Source organism: Podarcis tiliguerta (genome assembly GCF_965153285.1).
Source record: "Podarcis tiliguerta genome assembly, chromosome: 2".
NCBI classification, from domain to species: Eukaryota; Metazoa; Chordata; class Lepidosauria; order Squamata; family Lacertidae; genus Podarcis; species Podarcis tiliguerta.
The window spans coordinates 81,943,562-81,960,320 of record NC_139535.1 but is presented as its reverse complement, the minus strand read 5'-3'; the positions used below and the strand labels follow the sequence as shown (position 1 = coordinate 81,960,320).

The window sequence follows — 16,759 nt, the reverse complement described above, 5'->3', positions numbered from 1 at the left end:
TAGAGTGCCCATGGATTCATGGTCCAGTCAGGATTCATGGATCAATCACAAAGCAGATCACTGGACTACATGGCCTTTGTTCTCCTCTACTTCTTGTCCCCTACACTTTCAGTGGGATTTCTGCATGAGATGCTCCTTGTAGATTGTGCTATAAGGTTGCTGCTCATATTATTCACTACATCTATTGAATGTGCATCAGCATATTCAGTATAACAGGAGTGCACTGTATTCAGATATATTTCCCCCAATATTATAAGTATTTTATAAAGTGATTTCCTTAAGGGTCATATATTTTTGTGTGTCTACCTAATCTGTGAGAGATATAAAGATAGATAGATAGATATATAACATACACACATATATAATATGCTATACAAATAAGAAAACATGTCAGTATCCATATTCTGCAATATGTATGTTCTGTGTAACATTATATGTATATGCAGTACAATCCTGAGTGTGCTGATGTGGTTATGTCAAACAGCAAATTATACATGCCATACGTACCATCTAGCATCATGCTGATGCTCACAGCTGACATTCAGGAACTTGTTGTTACTGGGACCTTGATGACTCGTCTTTTAATCACTCTGGGTTTTCCTTTCAGTATAGTGTGAATTCTTATTTTTAACTTTCTTGTGCACATTCTATTGCCTTCAGATTGTTGAAGAGTGAGTTAGCCTCCTAGAAAGACTTGAGGGGAGAGAGGGGCAGCCTATTCTGTGCTGGGCCACTCCCTGGTTCTAAGACACAGCTTCTAGGCTCACTGCCACCAAGTCTCTTCCAGGGTCCACCTCACTCTGTGGCACATTAGCGCATTGCTGGTGGTCTGTACTGCTGGGCAGGCACAAGCCACCTTGATAACCCAACATTGTTTCCTGCTGATTCACTGTGAGATTGTTGTACGTTTATATTATAGATGTATATGGATATATTATTTCTACAGAAACAATGTACTGTATGTGGAAACATGCTGTTTCATATATATCCATCCTTGTTGCTGTTGTTGTTCCCATGGATGCTCACCATTCACAAGTTGTTAAAAACAAACAGAAAAAAACCCACCTTTATTTTCCTGACATTTCTTGCTGTTTAACTCAATGGAAGAAAACCTTTCTCTACAAGTGTCATCCAAAAGCAGTATGAGTTCTGTGGAACTGTCACAGAAGAACCAATATATGTGTGTATTGTCTGTGTTTTGTGTATTCAAATAAAGTTTCCTGAGGTGGAGGCAGAGCCCATAGGATTATGCTCTCCCTTTGGGCAGGGTGGTATGCAGACGCGCAGCACAAAATTGAGAGGGAAGCGAACACCACATATGAACCAGGAACTAACCTTCAGAAAAGGGACTTATGTAAACTTCCTGTGAGCCTGCCCTTTCAAGGATTTCATTGGATGGGAGACAGGTCAGACAGGAATGAAGCACAAAGCACTGAGTTGAAGGTAATAGCCACTGGGACCTATAGAGAGATTCCCAGAAGCATCTTTTCCTTTGTCCCAGGCTTTTCCTTTTTTTTTTCCTGACTGGCTACATATTATTGTCATTTCCACTACTCCAGAGGAAGTTATGGGGGATTTTTGCTTAGATATGCAGGCCTGGTTTGACAGGGCAGGAAGGCAGAGGGGAGAAAATGGAGCATAAAATTGATAAGTGATAGCGGCCATGTGCAAGGCAGGAAAGTGGTGAATGAGCTTTTGCTATCTAGCTTTATCCAGTTTTGCCAACTCTCACTGTTTAATTAGGAGCCTTTCTAGAATTGATTTCCCCCTACAGAATGCTGAATCTTCTGCAGTAATGTAATCAATTACAACTATTCTTTATTTTCAAACCTTATTATTTTAGAAAAGCAACTTTCAGGTTTTCATGGCCAGTGAAGGCGGCTTGGAAAAAATATTGTGCGTGAATGCTTAAATAAAAGGAGCTGGGTTTATTTATTTATTTTAATACACTCCCCAATCCTAAATGTGTTTACTCTGAAGTAGGCTCTACTGAAATGAATGGGACTTATCTTCCAAATAAGTGTCTTTCAGATTGTAGCCGAAAGCTGTGCCTTCACTATTTGAGCTGTTTGAGATTTGGCAAAGCTCTTTGCATAGTTGTGCCTTAGTGTGTGGCAGCTTTTCATCCTGTGTCCAGTTGGTTTGGCCTTTTTTGATTTAGGTTAATTATTTTGAATGTTTACAAGTGGACTAGCTGTGTCTTTGGCCTGATTCAGCCATGGCATTTCTTATGTGCTCAGCAATACTTAAATGTGTGTTAATTTATTTATTTATTTTTAAAAAAACCTTTTGCAAGGGAAGATGCACTGGTGGGCTTGAGGAATGCATGTCTTCTTAACCCGTGAATGAATACTGCTATTTGCATGCAAGAGCCATAACTATGTATACATGTTTCTCGCTTATCTGACCCATCACTGCTTTAGATGTCGTAATTGCAGGCACGTCTCTTGGCATATTTATACACACACACATTTGGACCAAAGCTGTTGTACCAGCTGTAATATCTCAGTAAGTTTACCTGTAAACAGAGATGGTTCTATCTAACCCAGCTTAATTGCAACTTCATGAAATAAGCTACTATCATTGCAATTCCCTGATATAACTCCCTCTGAAAAATTGCATCTTCATGTTATGGCTTTATCACTGGTGGCTTTACTTCGCATCAGTGTATTGTGTTTAGTACTGTGTTAATTAGAGCTGTTTGTGATCTTGTGTTGGTTTTTCTTTGCACTAGGATACATGTGCTCTCCCCCCCCCCCCCACTCTGAGCTATCCTTTGTGGTGTGGCTGTGCTGCAAGTGCTAAGTATCAATTCACTGGGAGATTGTTTGGGGGTGGGAGCATAGGTACATGATATGCTATACCATTGAATACCAAATAGGTGATTTGAGGTTTTTGACATTCCGCAGGTTCCTAGGCTTTGGTGATTTATGTTTCTGGTATGACACTCATCTGGATGAGTCATCTCAGCCTCACATTTCAGTTTATAAAATAGTGGCAAAGCATATTCTCCAAACTATGGGATGGGAATGTGCTCTTGTTTCAGCATAATCAACGAGAGCTCTCCGGCCATAGGCCTACTCCCTGTAGGAGCAGGAGCTCCCTGTACCAGGATCTTCTTCACAAATGCTTCACACACTGTTCCATTGCTTTGTTAAGTTTGCTTGCATTGCTTTCATTCCACTGAGAATGCGCAGTACAAAATAACATCCACTTAAGGGAGCTTACCGTGCTTTTGCCAGATGCTCACCATTTATGTATCAAGGAAAAATAGGCACACTCTAAGCAGTTAATTCACATGGAAGTTTCTGTGCAGATGTATAATCCATTTTTCTCAGTCTACAAGCAAAGCCACCTTCTTTCTAATTATCAGGCACAGTGCTGACATAACTGCAATGTTTCCCACTATGTGAACAAGCCTGCCCTAAGGCTCATAGACCCACCTCCCCTCTCACGTGCTACAGGAGAGAGAAAGCTGCTTCTTTTGCTTTTAAGCAAATAATCGTTCCCTGTGATGCAACCATGATTTCAAAGGTGGAATTGACATCGGGGGGGGGGGCAGCGCTCTGTCCTGGATCTTAGGCAAGTCAATTGAAAATTCATGGGGGCATTTTTGTAAGAGAGAGAGAGAGAGAGAGAGAGAGAGAGAGAGAGAGGGAGGGCTCAACACCTTTTAGGTTTGATCGGAGAACAAGCCAGGTTCTGATAGTAGCTTTGTTCTCACTTACCATATTTTAAGAAAACCAAAGTTGGGTTGAGTTTCTGGAATGACAAACTGCATATCTATACCAGGCCTGCATGTTTTGTGATGTTCTACAGCTGAACACAGCCCACCAGTGATATACTGTGGTCTGCTTTGGGTATTTGACAATCTCCTGGATTTTGCTGTACCTGGATAATAGGGGGGAGGAACCAGGCCATTTATTGAGCCCTGTTGGAATGTTTTAGGTGAATAGTGGGAATGTTTGGCTTGGTGGTTCACAAAACATGCAGGTCTGGGTAACAGCTATGTACACACATAAGCACAAAAATGGTCTAAAATAACTAAACTTTTTTCAGAAGATTGCTTCTTCCCATTCCTTTCTTCTTCTTAGCAAAACCATGGATGCAGGTGTTCTTTGTGCCAAGCTACCCTTGGACAATCTTTGCAGGATTTCTGCTATTAAGTAACAAAACAAAACAAAAACCCCAAACTAGCATGGCTGATTATTGACAGCAGGAATTGCTCAGGTTTTGCATTTCCTTGCTCCTTTTCATTTAAATTGTGTTAACCTTATTCCGTAACTCTGCACAATGCAATTTGTTTTGGCCATTGAGTTTCTCTGTTTCTGAAGAATCAGATAAAGTGCGCAATATATAGCCAATGTGATTTCCTGGTGATTCATGAAACCAAATGAAGGAGTTTATCCCCATTGGAATTCTATCACTTAAGACTCTTAAGTGCTCACCCACATTTCTGCTTGTCCCCTGCTTTCTAGGTATGGGTGCAGGCAGTTTTGCATTTCCCCCACCAGTTTCCCTGGAAAACATACTCTTTGCCACTGAATCAGAGCAAACAACAATCTGCAGAAAAGTTTTTAATGTTTGGTGTTTTATTGTATTTTTAATATTTTGTTGGAAGCCACCTAGAGTGGCTAGGGAAACCCAGCCAGATGGGCAGGGTATTATTATTATTATTATTATTATTATTATTATCTAATTCAGCTATAAACTGTAGGTTTTCCTGGAGGAAAGTGGGGCAAATAGAGGTGTGGACAAGCACTGTCAGAATGCTTCATTTCCTGTTTCCCCCTCACATCCTTTACTTCGCCTCAGATGAAAGTTGCCTCTTTTCATTGGCCCTTTCCACTGTCAGGGGCAATTCTGCAACAAATGTCCCTAAGAAGCAGAGTCTATACTCATCCACACCCTCTCTCCCCAGGCCACACATCTCAGCTGGCCTTGCTCCACACCCTCCTCGAGTTTGTTTGTTTTTTTGGTCTAGCTGAAATATTTCCTTGAACTCTGATAATGACTCTTGCTTACCTGGATAGAGGACAAAGCAGGCTGTGGAGGTGCATGTAGATGCTAGCCTACAGTACAAAGGTAAAATTTGCATTCATTGCTCCACCTACATCTTCCTCTGGCCTTGCCCACCACAGGCACGTGGCTCTCGGAAGGTTGTCCAGAAAGGAATGTGGCCCCCAAGCTGAAAAAGATTTTCCACCCCCCACCCCTATTAAAAGTTGTAGAAATATACACAATGGGAGGACTTGGATCATATATTATTGTGCTCACAACACTTCCAAATAGTATTGTGGTTTCTTAAGACATATACTTTGTGAAATGAGGAATATGTGTTTCAAATTCCATTTTATATTGGGGGAATATTATATCAGGCTCTGCATCTAAACACATATGAAATAAACAACCCTCAAGTTTCTTGCTCTCTAACATCTGCTGCTTAGGTTGTAGGTTAGTGTAAATGGTGTTAGGAGCACAGGAATCTCACGTGAATGGATGCAAACATTATACAAGTCCTTAACTATTCAACAGCTAGCATTAGTGAGCTATAAATGAGGCAGCCCCTTTCTACCAGAGCAATCCTGTAACTTCCAGAAATCAGTTATCTTACTGAGGATGCCTGCCATCTATGAAAAATGAGCAGGGCAATATTATGAGAGAAAAATACAAAGAACAGTAGGGAGTTGGAGCAGGAGACTTGAAAAATATAGAGTGTTTTCTGTGTGTTTTGTATTTGCATGTCTATATTTTTATTGTACCTAATTGAAGCTCTTTTGTAAGCTGTTTTGTGTGTGTTTCGGTAGAAAAAGTGGATGACGATTAAGTCAAATGAAAGTAAGCAAAGAGAAGACAGGGACATGAAGACAAGTAGATGGGAGATGACAAGTGTCGGGAAAATGATATTAATAACATGACAATACACATACCCCACATATGGTAATGGCATTTGTTCCAGCATAGCATAAGGAGCACATGTGATGGCATGCAAGTGAAGAGTTGCATTAGACATTGCTTTTTAAGCCAAAAAAGTATGTTTACTTACATGCTTGTCTCTGATACACACATCCTATTCATTTCAAAGTGTAGTGGTTAACCTGATGACTTATCTCACAGAAACCTACACAAAATTGTAAAAACGGGCAGAAAAGCTAGAATGTGGGTGAGAGACTTTTCTTCAGGATCAGCCTGCAAAATCCACAAAGTCATGGATGGCACTCTCCCTTGTCTTTATTATTCTCCCATTTTCTCCCTAAGTGCTGTCCAGGGTCCTGATGTCTTTTTCATGTCATCTTCTAGTAATACAAACTTCCCCCTTTTAGATTGCAGTCTCGGTGTTGATTGCTCCTCCGTTGCATACCTGAAATAAAATAAACCAACTAAAAACCACTGTGTAGATATGAATCTGTATAAATGCATGTGTGTGGCTATGCCCCTCTTTGTGTCCACCCTTATCATCAAGGTTCTGCTCACAGGGATACATGATAGGCTATCACACTTTCAAGGAGTGCAGTTAGGACCCTCTTTCACTGTGTCACTTCATCAAATGTCCCTGTGTTCTCAAAATGGTTCATTAAGCACTTCATGTGCTGCCAGTTAGATATAGTTAAGGAAAGCTGGAAGGGGCACATAGTCTCATAGCAGCAGCCAAAGTTCTCCATGAATAAGCAATGCAAAAATTGAGATTTTGGCAAGTACACTCCCAGTTATCATTAACACTTGTTAGCAAGATCACATTGGCATGGGGAGAGCAAATTGCAGTCATCTGCATCCCAATGAATTAGTTTATTGTCACCCAATATAATATCTATTCATTGTGATTGCATGAAGTGTGTGTACTCTGTTTTCTGATTTCAAATTAATGGAAGATTATCCAGATTCTGCAGCCAATTATATATGCTGCAGACAGAACAGCTAGACTAGGGAAGGGTGATTCATAGTTAGTGAGCATTACCGAAGAATTCCTGCTCTAGTGGAAATCTTATTTATGGTAGCTTATTTATCTGCGCTGTCTCTGGACAACTTGCTTAGTATGGGGCAGCAAAAGGACAACAGGAAGGGAGACAGGCCAAGGACCCATAAAGATGCATGAAGCCAGACATGTGCTCATAAGCATATTACAAGGCATAGAAAGATCTGAAGCAGAAGAGAAGAAAGCACCAAATATGTGCCAGCATTATATATTTCATATGCTCAAGGACAACAAACATGATAAAGGGAAATGCAAAACTGAACTAAACCTAGCACCATATGCTATCACTGTTGCTATGACTGTATTTTACAGGATAAGTAAAACTCTACAAGCGTAACAAACATGTCACTGTACCATTATACAGATTTTGTTTCAGATATCCTATCACAAAGCAGAACTGTCATTGTACAGTTAGCAGGTAGTGTTAGAATTTTCTCTGTTTCCCACCATTGCACTATGTAGTACCAACTCTGCACTTGGAATTTCTGGGTCTTATCACTTTCTATATTTTGAAGTTGGCCCTCTTTAGCAAGTTCCTGAAGATGCCAGCAATGAATCTCTGCTAGCACATTCAGATTTGGCGTTGGGGCTAAAGGTAAAATTGCAATGAATGACAGCTATTAATAAGAGATAGGGGGAAGCAGGCACTGGCAATTAGGATGAAGATTGTAACCTAAAATACTTGACCTGTGCACAAGCAGCATCTGAATTTCCACTGAGTGATCCCAGTAGGCCACGGAACTCTGAGGGTGGAGCCAAGGGAGAAGTTGGATTATCAAGGTGTATGGGGAGCACCCATTAATCCTGAAATATAGCAGAGAAGCTAAATGCAGCATATGCACCTGCCTTTACACAGATATCAAAGAGAAATCAACAGTTGTGACTATTATTTTCAGATGGCAAATTCCACAAAACAGTTCTAGTCATATAGTAGGATACTGTCTAGAGTATAAACATCCAGGCAGGCAGGTAGTATTCTTTCCAGGTTTCTGAGGCATAATTTCTTCAGACATGTCAGTACATTAAACCTTTAAATAAAGATTGGTCAAATACATGACCACATTCAGCTAGTGACCTCAAAGCAGCCAATAACATTTATAAACATAGCAGATAAACCAACCCCATTGCAGCAGTGCTCAAGAAGCAAAACAACCAACCCCACTAGCCAATGCTTAAATGGTCATGTTTGCACAATAAAATTAGTTTAGATAGCTAAATCAAACTGTGGTGATCTTACACAGCAGCATTTGGAGAGAGAAAGACAGAATGGTACATGAAATTCTGTGTCAACATTGGGATCAGACTGGGGCTATGCCCCCAATTCCAGACCTGAAGGATGCACTCTATAGCTGAAAGGCCGCAGGTGTCATGTGTCTGTTTTGCTCCAGTTCAACACTTGGTGCTTAACAACCTACTGCCTACTCAACAGAGCAATCTTGGAATCTTTGTGAGATTTCAGATCCCAGCGATGCAGCAACCAGAAGGGAGAACTGCGTTATTAGAAAGGGGAAAAGCAGTGATGTACAAGGTCTCCCATAATGTTCTGTATAAATAAATTGTATTTCTTCAACACTCTGTTGAAACAAATATTGTACATACAAATGGAGAAGGCATAGATAAGAGGAATAAAAAGGACTGGACACAGTGGGACTTACTTCCAAGTAGAAGTGCCATGAGTTTTCATTGAGACCAAGAGATAAGCTAAAGTGGTATTAACTAGTTAGTTAATTATTTAAATTTCTATACTACCCTTCATCCAGGGATCGCAAAGTAGTTTGCAATATAAAAAACACAAAAATATGTAACATGGCAACAAACAAAAAAAAACACTCCCCGCCCCAAAGTATAAAAGGCCATAGATTATTTAATTAGCCAAAGTTATACAATATGACAAAGTGTTTCAAAGTTAAACTTGAGTAGGAAAAGATGGTTGAGGCCTTTCTTTATCCTTTCATATTGAAAGGATCACCAAATATAATAAAGACACTGGTCAGAATGAAACAAAGAAATGCTTGGATTTAAGCTTTTTGAAGTCAACACTCTGCATTGGATTGTGGCTACTCAGTTTAAAAAGAGAGACAGAGAAATGCTTTTGCATGCATCACACAGCACCCCTTTGAATTACTCTCCCATTACTAAGTCTGGTGGAAGATAATATCATAATTCAGGTGGTGGAGAAGAGATACTCATGGAAGACAATAACCTGAGTGACTATCATATAGCTCAGCTGGGGCATGCATACTGATGTTCATGGTATTCTTGTCATCTTAAACTGGTGAGGCTGGAGGTGATGGCAAAGAGTGATGTATTCTGGTTGTATACACTATTGTATGCACTGTTAGTTTGAAATTTAGCGATTATTTTCTTGCTAACTTTAAGTCACTAGTAGAACGATGTGCAAATATCTATGCAGAAAGAGAAAGAGGCAGAGACAGGAATAAGAAACTGTATCAAGTGGGGTATACAGAACTTTTCAAACAAGTTTCTGTAAACATGTTGATTTTTAGGTCACCGGTAAAAGGATGTCTCATATAGATAATGCACAAATGTCTATATGCCGGAAGAGGAAGGGACAGTGAGGACTTCTATTGAGTTGGCTAGATAGAACTTCCCAAACAAGAACCCATAAAATATCATTTCCCACACTCGTCCTTTTTATCCTTTTATCCCATATATCCTTATACTGAAAAAAGAATAGCCTCAGAGGCAGGCCGATCTTAGTGGCATAAGAAATATATTCAGATTTAACTTATGTTTACATGCCCATTTTATTTAAATAGTTCCTGCTGATAAATCAGTATTTGCACCTCCATAACCCACCTTGGGAGATGGGAGTAAACCATCTTTGTCACAGTCTATGAAGCTATGGTTTATATGGAGGTAACTTGCACTAACTGGTAAACAGTTGTCCAACCCAGTAGGCTTGAGAAAAAGCAACTGAGGCTACTGACTGACTTTCTTTTATAGCCACATGCCACCACTTTGTTGCATACCTGTGTCTTTAAGGCATCCCTTTCCTCCATTTTCTCTGCCAGTGGCTTTATTTTCATCTTAGCAGTTATGTAGCAATCTATTTCACCCTAATGAATTCCTCTTTCTTTGCCTTGTGTATTATGTCAAAATAAATCACACAACTCAAAGGGAAAAGTCAGTCTATTATTGAGTGCCCTTTCCCAGGAAGGATTCTTCCTACTGAGCTACATGGGCTCTCTATTGTCACTAGTCTTTAAGCGTGGGGATTGTGGGCTGCCTCATCACATTGCTTACATGTGTAAAAGCAAAAAAGGGGGAGGGCTGCTTCAACATTCTCTTGGAAAGGGTTTCTCTTTCAGTATTTATTGATCAGTATTTGGCCATATAAGTACATCTGCTGCTCCTGCTTAGATCTCATTTAGTGCTTTAAAAATGGTGCTTTGCTCACAAAGGATTTTATGAGAAATTCAATGTTCTCAAAAAGAAGGGGGGGAAATCTAATGTCCTTTCCACTGCTTGGTTTGTAATTAATCCAAACTGGACTTCACAAGCAGTAATTTTAGATATTATAGAGTCCCCCACCTCTGCCTCTTCTGAGATGTCTGCTGTGGCATGTGTCTGAAAAAGTGTTTTTTCTTCTTCTTCTTCCAAGATAATGTTTTATTCATATGCAGCTTTAAGTCATGTTAATAAAGTAATTGATTAAGCAATTAAGCATTCATACAATCAACAGATTAATGTTTAAAATAACAGTTCTATTTTTTAAAAAAAAGAAAATCCACTTTGAGAAGGGGTGTCAAAGTGGTAGTAGGCAGGAGGTGCTGAATAACCCTCCCCCCATCTTCTGAATCCCAAATTTCCCATCCTGATGTGGCTCTTCTTAAGGGGGTGGGGAGGAAGCAGGCAGGCAGCCTTCCTGAATTTGCTGCATATTTTTGCATGCCATATTTTTGTTAGACCTTGATAATCCCAAGGAAGTGAGAGGAGCCTGAAAATCTTCCAAGCAGCAGCCTCACAGGAATAAACACAGGCAAAATCAAGGGTTTGCTCGCTTGCTCGCTATGGTAGCTTCACAGCACAAACTCACAAACAAATCCATGAGCCTGTAATGCTGCCTTCAGTAGTTTTCATGGCTGCTCCAGATTTAATTCTTCATCTTAAAGGCACAAGTGGGGAGTGTAAATAAAATGCATCAAACATATTGAAAGCATCTATGCAGATCAGGACCAGGCACAATCCCCAGGCAAAGCCAGGTATTTTGCACTCCATTATGCACACAGTTATGATGCCACAGGACTAAGGAAAAGTAACAGTCCTCACCAATAAACCCAGATAGAGACTAGAGACAATAAGAATATTTACACCAATGGTGGAACTTCTTCGGCGCTTTCCAGCTAGTCCCCATTATCTGCAAACTCCTGATTAAGGCTCCCATGTTAATGAGTTTTGAATGTCCTGGAAATGTGCTGCCAACAGATCATACCTATCTCCATTCATTTTTCCTAAGCTGAGCTGGCCCAGCTCTGTAACCCTCTGAACACAAAACGTTTTGGGTCCCTACTTATCCTACTTGCTATTTTCTGCATTAGTTCCAGTTTCAACATATTCGTCTCAGATATGAATGACCAAAACTGGACACTTGTTTCAAGCAATGCATTATCTGAGCTTAGTATTGGAAATGCATGCCCTAAGAGAGCCAGTGTGGTATAGTGGTTAAGAGCGGTAGTCTTGTAAGGGGAACCGGGTTCGCGTCTCCGCTCCTCCACATGCAGCTGCTGGGTGACCTTGGGCTATCAAATCCAAACTCCTCTTCTTCTTCCTAATAATTCTGCATGCTTATCACAACTAGCAAGTCAAGGATCTCTTCAGCGGCTTATAGTTATTTTACGGTCAGGATCCCATCTCCAAACGCTCCACTTCACTTGTCTTTTCCTGTTGACCACAACATTATTTATTTCCCAAATGCATAACTATATAACTTTGTAAACTATGGGAGAAATTCAACATCACGCTTAAGTGATTGTTCCATTAGGGAAGCATTTGGCTTCACTGTTCTGAGCATTCTCCTGAGCTCCCCGGAGTCAATTTTAGTGGGTGCTGGGGAAGAAGGGTGGGAAAGCTGTGTTTTATATTGTAGCAGTGCCAAGATGAGTCACACTGAGGGTATGGACTTCACTCTTCAAATAAAGTGTAAAAAGATAGCGGCATATTTCTGCCTCTCCCTCTCTCCAAAAGAAAAGTTCACAGGCTAATAATCTCTTTAAGTTACTGGTACAACAATGAAGGCTGCCTTGTTTTATCTGAAGTGAATAAAGGCTCATGGCTCAGTTAGTTCATTTTACCTCACTAGTACTCTGGCTGCAGACCATAATTTGTTAACTGGAATATGGGGCTTCCATATATTTTGTCCATCTGAAGGGCCTTGTTCACCATGGAATTTTTAAATTTCCCTTGCAGTATTTTGCTGCATATAGCTATTACATCTCATGTGTCTTCAATGATGTTGTGGTAAGCGTTGTGAAATCAGTGGTCTGCTTCAGCCACATGCAGCCACATGGGAAAGTTGGAAATAATTTGTCAAATCTTGTGCTGTTTGACTCTTGGCCTGCCATCATCACATAAACAACTCAGTTTCTCAGGCTGTGAGCATGTGAACGTTTGACACCTTCCATGACACATTCAAGTTGCCCAGTTTATCAATTATCCGTTTCAAGAGCTGAGATCAGACACCTGTGTTTCTGGAGCTGAACACTGGCTAGTTTCCCCAGGTCATTTTGTACCTACAGAGTTGGTTGAGGAAGCACGTCTCTTAGCAGTTTCTATAACAGCTACCTATTACTTACTTGTGCAGTTTTGAAACACCAGTCAGATAATTCACAGGTCCCTGAGGACAGTGTAACACAAATCTTCAGGGAGTAGGTGAGGGAGGCAGCTGTCTTGTTTGGAGTATTCACAACTTTTTAGTGCTTTTCAGGGATGTTTCTTATTTTATTTTTAAAATCCTCTTCCTCTGCATTGAGACAGATTTTTCTGCTGGGATGTCCAAGTGACAATCACAATACTCATCATCCTCTGGGTTACTATGGGAATGTAGGATCGAGTCAGATAAAGGAAAAAGCCTTGATGCTCATTTTGTCCAGCCTTTCTGTTATGCTTATGGCCCTCAAATGGGTGAAGGCTGATTTCAGCAGTCAAATGTTCAAACATGTTCCAGGTTTTATGGAAGCTTCAGGTTTCCTGTTTCTCCCATCCTACAATATTTTTGCTTAATCTTGTGTGAGGTTCCATTCCTTCTCTTTTAAAAAAATTAAAAACTGATTTCCTTCCAATACATTTTCTGCTCCTTCAACATTCAAGGTTATTGTGGGTATCATCTTCTGTTAGTGATTGAGTTTTAACCAAGAAGCTTTTACTTGCAAAGAAAAGAAATTGCTCAGCATTGGTACTTTCTAGTGATTTTGTAATCTGCATATACTTATATCTGGTAACATGCTGACGTGAAGTTGGACACACCTCTTCAGTGGCCCCGTTAATGTGAATGTGATGGGGACTTACTTGGTATTAGTGTGGATAAAAACATGTTCCTGTTAGCTTCCCTGGTGCCATGGAGGACCCATTGCAGAACATGCTACAATTATTCCAATCTCTGATCAGGGACATGAGGAATCATCATGCTTTTTTTCTTTCTGGTGGCACCCATGTTTGTCCCAAGATATAAGGTGGAGCCCCATCAATTTCCAATGACTAAGGACATGGCAAGCCTAGAGAATAAGAAGTATTTGCTTCATCAGGATGACAGTGATGAATCACAAGATTGCCAGCCTTCTCCATATGTTTCCATTCCTTCTCATCAAGCACAGTTTATACCAACTTTCCTGGGTCCTGCTGTGGTGGGAGATCTTTTCTACTCATTTAGGCTTCCTGCACACTTGTGAACCTTGGGCCTCCATGAATAGAAAATGATTCCTGCTGCAGAAGTTATTCTAGGGGAAGCTGGCACAAGCTGCCCAACAATGGAAGTGGGGCTAATGGCCCTGCAGCCCTTTAGTACTTACATTGCCGCTTTATACCTTGAGTGCTGGAGAATGGCTTATGCTTGCTTCAGCACAAGATTGGCTTATCCCTATCTGACTTTCTGAGCAACAATGCAGGGACGTTAAGGCATGATACTGCAAGCATTTTTACACTTTCTATTTATGTAATGAATGCTGGCTGTGGTAGAGCTAGTCCAGGGGTCAGCAACCTAAGGCCCATGGGCCAGAAGTGGCCTAGTTCAGAGCCGCCCCTGAACTGAGCCGCCCGCTTTGTGAGTCCCCACATGCTGCGCTAAACCAGCGCAGCGCGGGGACTCGCTTCCACGGCTCCAGAAATTGTGTCTGTGCAGACGCCGATGGCGGAAATCGCAGGGACATGAGTGAGCGATCTGGCCCACCGAGAGATCTCTACTGGAGTGATCCGGCCCAGGCAAGGTAAACCTTGCTGACCCCTGAGCTAGTCTTTAAAAGGAGCTAACTCTTCATGGAATAGTCATAGGGCTGGAAGGGACTAGAAAATCCTGAAGTCCAACCCTTGGCACATATTAATACCCTTCACACATCATCAGCCCCCCAGATTAAGTCATATAATCTGAATTGTAATGAACCACAATAAAATACCTGTCTTACAGGTGGCAATGACTACTTTATATAGTGTGGGGAGAATACTCAGATAGCCAACAGTGCCACTGTGTGTCAATCCACACATGATGTTTGCCTCACCAAGAAGAGCATCACCTAGATGTACAACCCTAGAGCAGCAAAGTAAAAGCCAAGTAGGTGGCTGCCAAAAGACTGAAAGGACTAGTCTGTTGGGTTTTTCAACTGGCAAACTTCCTTGTAGTGCTGCAAACCATGTTTTATCACATTCATTTTTCAACTGGCAAACTTCCTTGTAGTGCTGCAAACCATGTTTTATCACATCCATTTCAGTGACTGTGATGGGAGGAGATGCTCCTGTTGCACACTTTGGAAAGACCTGTCACTGTGCTAGGTCCTTTTTGGCTCACAGTCTGCAGCAAGCAGAGGCAGGAGGCTTTGGAGTCGAAGTATCAGGTAATGTCATTCATAAGGAGGACAAAAGGTGGCGAGTGCAGAGGTACTTCTCCCTAGATGCACAGTTACTGGCAGGGCCTTCCAGATACCTTCAGGGCAGCTAGAAGCAACACTGCCACACAAGGGCCTTCATTGTTCAATATCAATTTTAGTTTTAAATGTAGGCCACTAACATTTACACCAAGCCCAATCATTTGGCCATGTGCTCTTCATATGGCCTTGCTCCCGATGAGCAGGAAGCACAGTCTCAGAGGTATGGATTTCACACCAATACTTATCTCAATGCACAGAGGCCAACAGAATGATTCTAAACCCCTATCCATTTCAGAAACAAGCCTTCTCTTTTAGAAGGTGAGCAAGTCAAAGGTTGTCACTCTTCCATCCACATAGATGGGATCTCCAGATGAATGGCAGCTTGAAACAGAAAGCTGCTTCACCCCTCCTGCCAAACTCTTCTTGTGCAAGCCTGTTCCTAGTTGCCATTGCAAGAAAACCTATGATGAATAGTCCAAAGAACATGGCAAAGTCGGGGAACAAATCCCTGCAATACGAGAGTCTTTGCTACCAGACAGACATAACATAGGAACATGGCTTCTTTAAACTCTTTCTGAAGTTTAAAGATAAGCCCTTGAGGCAAAACCTTATCCAGCTACATTGTAGGTGGCAGACAGAAGGGTGTGTGATGCGGCAGAGCTTTCAAGGAACAAATTACATACTATATGTTTATGGGATAACATACTGTGGAGCTGTCAGGCAATGGCAGAACAGTTTCTGATGATAGGAGGGGTCCCCACACAATGTGATAAATGTTCAAGTCCTCTCACATATTGTCTTGCATAGGCTAAATATTCCTAGTCCCTTTGTCCTTTCCTTATAAGGTCGTGCATTCTAAATTCCTCAACATCTTCACAGCTGCTTTCAGAATCTTTTCCAGTTTGAGTGCATCCTGGTGAAAATATGATATCAGTCCTGGACACAATATTCCAACTTTTGTTGTTGTTGTTCCAATGTCATGGTATTGACTCTGCATCCAGACTGTGATGCATGCTAATCCCTAAAGCCTTCTCAGGAGTGCTGGAAGATGGCCACTGTCCCTCCCTTTCTATAGTTACATATTTGGCTTTTCTTTCCAATGGGTGATGCTTTGCCATTTCTCATTCCTTAATTGCATTCCATGACATATAACCCAGTTGCTCCAATGTCATTTTGAATGATAATCCTGTCCTCTGTAGTGTTTGCAATTCCTCATATTTCCCGCATGTTGGATGAGTATAATCTTCACTTCTTCATCCAAGTTATTAATGAAAATGTTAAATAGCCCTGGATTCATGACAAACATCTGCGGAAACCATCTTTTACAGAAACCTATTTTGAAACAGAACCATACTCTTATTAAAGGGATGGGAAAGCAGTTGCCATGGGCAGCGCATGGTGAAGGCCTAGGACTGCTTCCCAAAATCTGCCCCTTCAAAATTAACGTGGGAGCCAGGCCCTGAGAAGGGGCAGGAAAATGGCTTCCTTCTACTAACTCAGGAGCCACATTCCACTCACTCCTTGTCTTGAACCTGAATTAGGGTGGCCATGTGTCCTACATTATAGAGGCCAGTCCTTTACTGGAATGCATCCTTCATTTGAAGGCTGCCAAAGCCTGGTTTGAGGATAAAGATCTCTAAGAAGGGAGAGGAAAGGCTTTGAAATTGCTCATCAACAGTTGGCCGGTGGG

The 16,759-nt window shown here is 41.2% G+C and overlaps 1 protein-coding gene and 1 long non-coding RNA gene across 8 annotated transcripts in view; one reads left to right on the top strand and one right to left on the bottom strand.

The window, feature by feature from the left end:
- SHISA6 (shisa family member 6) overlaps positions 1-16,759 on the top strand; it is a 257,501-nt gene that overhangs the window by 55,778 nt on the left and 184,964 nt on the right. The window lies entirely within an intron of this gene.
- LOC310672492 overlaps positions 4,701-16,759 on the bottom strand; it is a 39,095-nt gene continuing 27,036 nt past the window's right edge. Inside the window, exons 2-4 of the long non-coding RNA XR_014508624.1 lie at positions 8,629-8,674; positions 7,661-7,777; positions 4,701-6,361 (exon numbers count right to left, since the gene is read on the bottom strand). This is a non-coding gene — a long non-coding RNA (uncharacterized lncRNA). The remainder of the gene's footprint in view (positions 6,362-7,660; positions 7,778-8,628; positions 8,675-16,759) is intronic.